This window comes from Mus pahari, chromosome 15 (genome assembly GCF_900095145.1).
Source record: "Mus pahari chromosome 15, PAHARI_EIJ_v1.1, whole genome shotgun sequence".
NCBI lineage: Eukaryota > Metazoa > Chordata > Mammalia > Rodentia > Muridae > Mus > Mus pahari.
This window is the reverse complement of record NC_034604.1, coordinates 33764396-33774335: the sequence shown is the minus strand read 5'-3', so window position 1 is coordinate 33774335 and position 9940 is coordinate 33764396. Positions and strand designations below refer to the sequence as shown.

The window sequence follows — 9940 nt, the reverse complement described above, 5'->3', positions numbered from 1 at the left end:
CTGATACTTCTGGCTCCATGGGCATCTGTGCTCACATGTATACACCTACCTACATGCAGACACACACACACACACACACACACACACACACACACACACACACATACCTACACATAATTAAAAATAATGAAAAGAACTACATAATTTTTTAAATACTAGAAGGTTTAACAAAAGTGCACTTCTTTCCTTTCTGCTGGCTGCCAGCTGATTGCAATCCAAATGGGCAAGCTTATAAAACCAAGGAAAGTGGTGCTGGTCCTGGTTGGATGCTACTCCAGACGTAAAGCTGTCATCATGAAGAACATTGATGATGGCACCTCAGACAACCCTTACATGTAGCCATATCCTGGTGGCTAGAATTGACCGCTATCCCTATAAAGCGACAGCTGCCGTGGGCAAGAAGAAAATCACCAAGCAATCTGAGATCAAGTCGTTTATGAAAGTTTATAACTACAACCACCTCATGCGCATAAGGGACTCTGTTGATATCCCCTTGGACAACTCTGTTGTTAACAAGGATGTGATCAGAGGTCCAACTTTGAAAAGCAAGGCCAGGCAGGAGGCCAAGATCAAGTCTGAGGATGGAAACAAGACAGGGAAGATCAAATAGTTTTTCCAGAAGCCTCACTTTTAGGTATATTCTTGTTTTCATCATTAAAATTTTTTTAAAAAAATAAAAATAAATAAATGATAGAAGGCATTTCCTCGTTCCCTCTTCACTCTACTCCTGACTGCTTATCCCTGCATTATGAAGGTACCATGAGAAGGTAGCTGCTGTCTGCTAGCAGGGAAGAGGATCCGGACCAAACCCTAACCACGTTGGCATCACAACCTTGGTTATCTTAGCCCCCAGCTGTGGGAACTGAAACCTCTGCAGTTGACACCTGGCCTATGTTCTCTTGTCACAGAGCCCAAGCTTAGAACACAGACAACAAGCGCCAACATCCTTGCCTAGTTTACCTAGCTCATAGGAACAAACTGGAGTCCAGGCGCACGACCCTCTTTGCTCAGCCACTGTGCCTAGGAAGGATATCAGGGAAGAAGCAAGAAAACTCAGGAAGAAGAGAAGTCCATAGAAGCCGGGCAGTGGTGGCGCACGCCTTTAATCCCAGCACTTGGGACACAGAGGCAGGAGGATTTCTGAGTTCAAGGTTAGCCTAGTCTCCAGAGTGAGTACCAGGGCAGCCAGGGTTACACAGAGAAATCCTATCTCGGGGGTGGGGGGGAAGTCCATAGAAACAGTCCATCCTCCCAACTTCCCACCCCCTGGAAAACACAGACCGATCACATTAAATATTCATAAATATCTTCCAAACAACATGTTCACTTGCGAGTACACGTGTGGACTAAAAACCTGTGAAGTTACACGCTGAACAGGCAGCCATGGTCATCTCTAGAGTAGACTGGGAAGGGGGGGTAGAGGCAAGGATGTTGATAAAGGGGGACCTTGGCTGACGTCAATGATCTCAATGTGTTTGTCTATAAAAGGAAAACAACACAGTCTTGTGTTTATCTGCCGAACAAAGGAAGGACAGAGGCAGTGGGGGGGGGGGGCACAGTGAGCCTGGCTTTCCTGTTCCATGTGGCACCCCTCCTCTCTGGGCCTTTTCTCTGGGACAGGAGAATGGAAGGTTTGAAGGTTCATGACTGTTTGTCCCATGGATGTCTTATCTCTAGTTGGCAGTGTCATGCTCATCCCATGACCTACGTGACTTAGACACACGTGTCCTGGTTAGGTTTTGCTTGTTTGTTTTTATTTATTTATCTTATTAATTTATTGGGTCAACTTGATATAAGCATTTGAGAAGGGAGTTCCTCCTCAACTTTGAAAACGCCCCCCTCCACATACACACACACACACACACACACACACACACACACACACACACACGCGCGCGCGCGCGCCAGGCTGGTTTATGGGAAAGCCTGTGGTGCATTTTTTCTTGATTAGTGACTGACATAGGAGAGCCCAGCTCACAGGGGCAGACCCCACCCCTAGACATGGGGTCCCAAATTGTATGGAGACAAAGTCAGGAAGCAACATCCCTCATGGCCCTTGCTTCAGCTCCTGCCTCCAGGTTCCTGCCTTGAGATCTTCTTGCCCTTTTCTTCATTGATGCTTTATCTGTCATTCCATCAGAAACCTAACCATGACAGTGTGCAGGTGTTCATGAGTAAAGGAGATGGGGAGGAGCTCATCGTGAAGGCTCTGTGAGAACCTGGCCAAGGGATACAGTAACACCTCAGGACAGGAACCTGGCAACAACAGATGTGCACCGGTGTGGCACAAGTGGCGAAGAGTCTGTTTGGTTCCAAACATAGATGGTTCACGGGATTCTATTATTGTTGTTGTTGTTGTTAAATTTATTTATTTATTCCCTTTACAACCCAATATCAGCCCTTCCTCTCCTCCCAGTACCCCTCACAAAGGTCCTCCCCCCAATTCCCTTTTTCCCCTTCTCTTTAAGGAGAAGCCCACTCTGGGTGTCAAACTCCACTCCCTCCCTACTCCCACCCCATGCACACATCGAGTTACTGCAGAACTAGGCAGATCCCCTCCCACTGAAGCCAGACAATGAGGTCCATTTAGAGGCACAGGGTCCACAGGCAGGCAGGCAGGCAGGCAGGCAGGCAGGCAGGCAGGCAGGCAGGCAGGCAGGCAATGGCCTCAGGGACAGCCCTTCCTCTAGCTGTTTGAGGAATCCACATGAAAACCAAGTTGCTTACCTGCTACATATGTGCAGGGGGCCTAGGTTTAGTCCCTGCTTGCTCTTTGGTTGGTGACTCAATCTCTGAATGCCCCCAAGGGTCCACGTTAGTTGACTTTGTTGGTCTTCCTGTGGAGTCCCTGTCCTCTTCAGGTTCCTCAATCTTTCTTCCGCCTCTTTCAGAAAACTCCCCGAGTTCCACCTAATGTGAGTCCTTGCATCTCTTTCCATTGGCTGGTGGGTGGAGCCTCTCAGAGGACAGTTATGCTTGGTTCCTGTCTGCAAGCACAACGGAGTATCATTAATAGTGTCAGGGGTTGGCTCTTGCCCATGAGATGGGTCTCAGTTTGGGGCAGTCATTGGTTGGCCTTTCTCTCAGTCTCTACTCTATCTTTGTCCCTGCACATCTTGTAGACAGGACGCGTGGTTCACAGGACTCTTGATGGCACCTGAGGAGCACACGAGTCAGAAACTATAGCTGCAGCACTGAGGGAGATGACATCTCCTACAGTAGGTGTCCCTGTGGTTTCTGACCAACCAAGGTCCATGGGATCCCCATGGAGACTCTGTCTTCCTACAGCATGCAGGAGCGTTTAAGGGGCAAGCACGCACCAGTGCCACTCTGAGCCTAGGCCTGCTCCCATCACTCGGTAGACTAACTCACTTTTCTGATCCAATCTTTCCACCTGTAAAATAAAGATGGCCCCATGATCCTCCACTTGCCATCCTGGGAAAAGAGTTGAAGAAAAGCCACCTGCACAGGAAGACAGCCAGGGACAGTCATGGGACCTCACCCACACAGAAGGTTACCATTCTAACTCCTAGAAACAAAATACTTCCACAATCGTCCATGGACTGGGCTTCTACACAGCAGAGTCTAAAGGGAGCAGGCAGCCACTGTCCACCACACCCCTCACCCTCCAGCTCTGCAATGAAGCCCTAATTGCCGTGTTGTTGGGGAGAGGTTTTATAGATTTCATTAAAGGCCTAATTAGTCGACTTTAACGGAACAGGTTACCCTTAGTGGGTTCAACTCAATTAGGCAGAGGGACTGAGATTTTCCTGGCAAGCAAGCAAGGAAGGAGGGGTGGGGAGGACGGGCCACAGATGGACCCACAGATAGCCTGACAAGCTCCATCAGGTGGTGGCTCCCCAGTGGCTTGCCCTTCCTTTCCTGAGCATCCTCTTTCAGACAGCTGGCACAGCCACTGGGAACAGAGACCTGAGAACATCTCAATCAGGGGCTGGTGAGATGGCTCAGTGGTTAAGAACGCCAACTGCTCTTCCAAAGGTCCTGAGTTCAAATCCCAGCAACCACATGGTGGCTCACAACCATCCGTAATGAATTCTATTCCCTTTTCTGGAGTGTCTGAAGACAGCTACAGTGTACTTACATATAATAAAAACAAACAAACAAACAAAAAACATTAAAAAAAAAAAAAAAAGAACATCTCAATCACTTCCCTGCAAATTTCGGCCTCACTTCCCCATCCCACCCCACGGTTGCCCAAGCCTCTGTGTAAGATAGTTCTTCACATACGCAGTCCCCCCTGGCTTCGCCTCTCCAGCTGAGTCCTGACTGAGATATACTTCCCACCAGGGTTAACTTGGGAGCAAAATAAAGCTACTTCCTCTTTTCTACGTTAAACACCCTTAAGCATCTAAGAGCTGATGCAACCAGAATAGGGCTGTCTGTCACTATTTGTAATAGTTCTATCCTACAAAGTCACCATAAACCCTGAATTACTGACTCCAGCATCACTGCTTCTGAGGGAAACTGTATTCATTCATTCATTCATTCATTCATCCATCCATCCATTCTTTCATTCATTCACACATGCACTCACACTAGGTAAATACTCTAGCACTGACCTACATCCCAGTGTGCTAGGAGAACCGTGAGTTAGGTCCTGTTTGCCCCTGGATGGAATAAGCCTCTGGGATGGGCCCCGCTGTGTAAGGTAGGAGTGGTAGTCTAGTACTAGGTAGCCAAAGTAACGAATATTTGTAGTAATATAATCAGAAGGCTTGGAATAGGGTCAGAGCGCTTCCCTCTCTGAAGCACTTACGATGTGTCAGGCCCAATTACAAGTACTCTGGGTGCTTTGCCGTTTTTATACCAAGTCCATGACAAGCCTGTAGAAGAAAGCCAAAGGAAATGGCATTCTCCCAGGGTGCCAACAGCTGATGATGAGTCTCCCAGTCATAAAGTGTTAATCTCAGGAAATCGGCAGGACATCAGAGTAGCCAGTGGGTTGTCCCAGGCTGGTCACACCAACTTGGGCCCAAATTCTAGTTGGTCCATTTGGGAAGAGTGACAGCATCTTTGAACTTTAGTTTTCCCATTTAACAATATGTTTAGCAGCAGCAGAACCTCCCTCCAAGAGTATGGTGGGGGATCAGAAACATAAAGCACATCCCAGCTAGGCATCAAGATATCAAAAAAAAAAAAAAAAAATGTCCGAAATGTATTCACCTCAGAAAACCTGAGTACTCCCACATCATAGCAAATGGTATAATGGAGAGTTCGGATCAGAACTGGCTAGCTCTTGACCAATGCGAAGTCCTTAAGCATTCACTCTGTGTCCACCCAGAGGGTGGCTGGCTGCCTCTGTGGGATGACAGAAGAGAAGCAACGACACAGAGGTCAGTAAACTGGGCAAGGCACTTGGGAGGTGAAGAGAGACGGCTCAGGAGTTCAAGGCCAGCCTCAGCTAAATGATGAATGTAAAGTCAGCGTAGGCTGCACGGCACTCTGCACTCTGTCTAAAACAACAACAAAAGTCGTATCAGCCTCCAGCCACAAAGACACAAAGACACAAGATTGATAAAGCAAATGGTTTCAGACAGTAGGTAAGATTTGAGACCAAGTGCAAGACAAGGGAGTCCCTGAGGGAAAAGAATAAGGTGAGTCCAGAAGCACCTAACAGCCTGTCTAGAGGCAGGGTCCTGGGTCACTGCAGGGAAGAATGAGTAAGCAGGTCAATCTAGGAGCTTGCCGGGGAAGGAACGGTTCATATTCCACCCAATCAGATTAGAATGACTTCCGAACACAGACAGCTTTGGGGACAGTCCTTCAGAGCAGGCCTTTCCCTACTGAGCCCAAATTAGCTCAGGCGAGATATTGGCAAAGTGCTCCTTTAATACTAAGTATTTCCGGCTGTGGGTCACGGGGTCACTGCTGCAATGCCCCAGAGCTCTATTGCCAGAGCATTAAAGCAGCCACAGACAAGATGTCAACAGACAGCCATGGTGTGTCCCAATAAAACTTTATTTCCCAATACAGGCAGCTGGACTGTGGGGCATAGTGCAGCAACCTCTGGTTTAGATAAACACTATTCTAGACTCACCCTAGCTGTGCTGAAAAGCAGACTCACGGGGATCAAGCTCGTTCTCCAAGGAACTCTACATCTCAGACCAACCAAGTTCAGACTAGAGAGATGCAAGAACCCAGCACGCTACGATACAGAGCTCATAACATCCAAATCCAGAGTTGTCAGATCTGCAAAGAAGCAGGAAAATACGGCCCATAGTGAGGGAAAAAGCAGTCGAGAGGAGCAGACCCAGAAAGGCCACGGATGATAGAATGAGCACACGGACACCAAAGAGGAATTATAACAGTGTGCTCCACAGAGAAACAGGAGAGCAAAGCATCATGGGAGAGAATGTGGAGTGGGAAAGGTCACATCCACAAAGAAAAAGAATACAAATGGGTAAGCCGCAGAGCCAATTAGAAAAATCACAGCTGTGGAATTAGCAAGATGGCTTAGCAGGTAAAGGCACTTGCTGCCAAGTCCAAAGACCTGAGTTCGATCCCTAGGACCCACATGATCATTCTGGCTTATACACACACACACACACACACACACACACACACACACAGAGTGAGAGAGAGAGAGAGAGAGAGAGAGAGAGAGAGAGAGAGAGAAAGGCACACACAAATAACAAATACATGCAACAGAAACCATCAACAATGAAATGTTGATGGTAGAGAGCAATGCAAGAGGAAGCAGCACATCATCAGTGAGTGGAGATGTCTGTCCGTACGCAAGTGGATGTACTTCCAACAAGAACTGGGGGGGGCGGGGGGGGAAGGAAGCCAGCAGGAAGTGATGGGAGAAAAATATATGCAAAGAGACAACAGCCAAAATTTTCCAAATTTGGTGAAAAGGAAAGCCCATAGAGGCAATAGGCTAGACAAACCTCAAGCATAAGAAATGTAAAGAAGGGACAGGGAGATGGCTCACAGGGAAAGGCACTTGCTGCCTAGCCTGATGACCTGAGTTCAATCCCAGGGACCCAAATGATGGAAAAAAAATTTTTTTCTGAAATTTACCCCCCCTACACACACACACACACACACACACACACACACAGGTTTTTTACATTTTATTTTTAGATTTTTAGAGACAGAATCTTTCTGTGCATCCCTGACTTTCCTGTCCTGTAACTCACTATGTAGACCAGGCTGGTGTTTTTTGTTGTTGTTGTTGGGTGTTGTTGTTGTTGTTGTTGTTGTTGTTTTCTTTTTTCTTCTTTTTTTAAAGACAGACTGTGGAGATGGCTCGCTGATTGCTCTTACAGAGGACCCAGGTTCAACTCCCAACGCTGACTTGGCAGCTCCCAAGTGTCTCTAAGGCCACTTCTGCCTTCCCCCTGTACACATACACATGATGCACAGACATTCACGTAGGCAAGCACCCACATACATAAAACAAAACCAAAATCAAGCCTCTCAGGGTTCAGGCTCTGTCCAAAAATATTCCAGCTATAGTGCTGTGAGGACTACTGTGATGTTTTACGTTTAAATTACTGTGCTTACCAGATCTGTAAAACAAAAAATGCCTCTCACCTGGAAGCCCTACTTGCCTAAGGAGAGTTGACTTCCTGGTATGTTGGGAGCTGCTCATGTAAGGTAACAAGCCATGTGTTTTCTAACTTCTGTAAACAAGCTTGGGTGCCTCAACTGCCCAAGATGTGCTTGATCACACACAGGGAGGAGCTACATCAAGATATATGCTTGCTCCCACTGGATGAAGGCGGGAAGGGTGGATGGAGCCTTGTGAGCTCTGCCTTTCTAAGTCTCTGACTAATATAAGTTGCTTCCATACTCTGGGGACCTGGACAGTGTCCACTGTCTTGGCCAGCTTTAAATTTGGCTCAAAAATTGTGGTAGTAGTCTTATTCTCTCCGGGTGGGATTAACAGTACCACCATGTCTGGCTGGGGAGAAAAAAATAGTGGAAGGCATGTCTTTGATAAAAAGACATGTCTACACAGTACACATTACAGAACAGTGACTAGAGAGACCCCACCATCTGACATAGCATGGATAAAGCTGGGGGCCATTATGTTAAATGAAGTAAAAGCAGATACACAGGGGTGAATAATGCATTGATCTTACCTATATGTAAAGATCTAGGCAACGAAGAAGCCAATCATCACAGGCAGAGACTCAAACATGGGGGAGGGGAGGAAGAAGAAGAAAGATGTAGGTTAGAAAAAGCCAAGTGATAAGCACATGGTATGAACAGGTTTAGGGACTAAAGTATCTTCTGAGATTACAAATAACAAGACTGTACCACATTTAGAATCCTGCTGAGTAGATTACAGCTTATCTTAACTTTAAAACAGAGTTGGGTAACTAGATATATATATATAATAGCTTTTAGCTATTTTATCAGTTTCTTATTCTTATTCTCTTAAGATAATATTATCAGAGCAGCTTTATACTAGACCAGGTTGACCTTGAACTCACAGCGTTTCACCTGCCTCTGTGCCTGGAGTGCTCAAACCAAAGGCGTGGACTACCCAAGCCCAGATAAATGTCTGTTTGCTATGACCTAAAAAGAAAACTTCCATTTGGGAATTTCCCAGATCAGATGGAGATATGGGATTGTGCTGATCGTTAATGGATGGAAGGTCTTACCTGCTGTGATCCTAAACTGTGTAAGAATGCCACAGGAAGACAGGCATACTGTAAGACAGCTAACGAGCATCCTCACCCGTGGTCCTTGATGCACTTACTGCGTTAGCTATGAAGTGAGTTCCTTAGTCGGAGGCCATGTGAGAAAAATAGTGACAGGGCTACCTTCAAGTTCCTTACTGACTTCCCTCAATGATGGACTGTAACAACCTGGAAACAGAAGAGGAAATAAACCCTTCCTTTCCCTAAATTGCTTTTGGTCATGATGTTTTATCACAGCATCAAAAAAATGAAACTAGGGCCAGGTGGTGGTGGCACACGCCTTTAATCCCAGCACTCAGGAGGCAGAGACAGGCAGATCTCTGTGAGATCCAGGTCAGCCTGATTTACATAGTGAGTTCCAGGACAGCCTGGTTTATACAGTGAGACCCTGTCCTAGAAGATTAAAAACAAACAAAACCACCAAAATTTAAAAAGGTATATGCAAAATAATAACTCTTAGAACTCAACTATAGAAAGGAATTGAAGACATAAAGTAGATAAAAGAAATTGTCTCATCGGCCGGGCATGGTGGTGCACACCATTAGTCCCAGCTCTCAGGAGGTGGACACTGCAACTCTGAGTTCAAGGCTCTCTAGTCTACAAAGTAAGTTCTAGGATAACCCGAAGACTACATAGAAAAATCCTGTCAAAAAATAAGTAAAAAGAAAGGAAGGGAGGGAGGGAGGGAAAGAGGGAGGAAAGAGAGAGAGAGAGAGGAAGAGGAGGAGGAGGAGGAGGAGGAGGAGGAGGAGGAAGAGGAGGAAGGAGGAAGAGGAGGAAGCAGCAGCAGCCGCCACCACTGCTAACACCAAGCATGATCACTATGTCTGAATCCCACTGCTTGGGACACTAAGGCAGGATGATCACCATTAATGCAATGTCAGCCTTGTAAACAAGTTCCAGGCCAGAGAGGACTGCATGATGAAACCTTAAAAATAAGGTGTTGCAACAAATCAACTACACATACAGCAGCATGGATGAATAGTAAGAAGTAGCAAAGCAAACACTCAAACCCAAAGGCAGCAGACAGGGAAAAATAATAAAGATCAGAGCAGAAATTAATAAAACAGAAACAACAACAATATAAAGACTCAAGGAAACACTTTCTTTGAAAAAAAAAATGAACAAGACTGACAGAATTCGAGCCGGGCGTGGTGGCGCACGCCTTTAAACCCAGCACTCGGGAGGCAGAGGCAGGCGGATTTCTGAGTTCGAGGCCAGCCTGGTCTATAGAGTGAGTTCCAGGACAGCCAGGGCTATACAGA

At 46.5% G+C, this 9940-nt stretch overlaps 1 pseudogene; it reads left to right on the top strand.

The window, feature by feature from the left end:
• Nucleotides 1-219: 219 nt before the first annotated feature.
• On the top strand, nt 220-634 carry LOC110333426 (annotated as a pseudogene).
• Nucleotides 635-9940: the final 9306 nt, after the last annotated feature.